This window comes from Octopus bimaculoides, chromosome 9, assembly GCF_001194135.2.
Source record: "Octopus bimaculoides isolate UCB-OBI-ISO-001 chromosome 9, ASM119413v2, whole genome shotgun sequence".
NCBI classification, from domain to species: domain Eukaryota; kingdom Metazoa; phylum Mollusca; class Cephalopoda; order Octopoda; family Octopodidae; genus Octopus; species Octopus bimaculoides.
This window is the reverse complement of record NC_068989.1, coordinates 20,867,701-20,868,454: the sequence shown is the minus strand read 5'-3', so window position 1 is coordinate 20,868,454 and position 754 is coordinate 20,867,701. Positions and strand designations below refer to the sequence as shown.

At 37.5% G+C, this 754-nt stretch overlaps 1 protein-coding gene across 4 annotated transcripts in view; it reads right to left on the bottom strand.

The window, feature by feature from the left end:
* The window catches only part of LOC106882574 (acetylcholinesterase), a 66,343-nt gene that overhangs the window by 35,424 nt on the left and 30,165 nt on the right, over positions 1-754 (bottom strand). The window lies entirely within an intron of this gene.

Here is a 754-nt window from a genome sequence, read left to right as displayed (position 1 = left end):
CTTCACACATCATCAAGACGTGAGAAAGAAACTATAGAGGCGATTTGGTGATACGGGATTCAGAATCCTGGACTCTAAACTGCACAACTGAAACAGCAACGCACAGGTACAGCTGCAAAACTAAAGTGTAAATCTACAACGTATAAATGGCAAAATGCTCAATAAATTATTTGCTAGAGATTCCAAGTCAGGTTATCGCTAATTCAATGTAAAAGGTTCATTCTCTGTAAAACAAAAATACCCCCAGAGAATACTGGAAAATTTATCTATCACACCGATCGAGTATTGGTGCATCCCACGTTGCAGAAAAGATGCTTCTTCACCATGGGATGCACCATAATTCATAGTATAGTTTCCCATCTGTGAGGAAGCGATGCAGGATATGTCGAAACGATCGTTGTGATAAATAGTTTTCAGTATATTCTATCTCCCAGAACCATTGTTTCTATTGTGTGTGTGTGTGTGTTTCGATTGTAGCCTCCAGCTGTATGAAAATTTTCTGACCCCCAGCCTTGTTAGAAAACAGCTTCAGGAGTTGTGACGAAAGAATTTGTACGTAGTCTGTTTCTGAGCACTATTCTATTGGACCTCTGTCTAATCATTAAAGCATTCATTTAATTATGAACATAGAAAGAAATTATACATTAATCCCTATTTTTGTAAGCAGTTGTATCCGTAAAAAATTTATTTGCAGAGGGCAGAATTTAAAAGAAGATATATGAAATGCGTGTGTGTGTGTGTGTGTGTGTGTGTG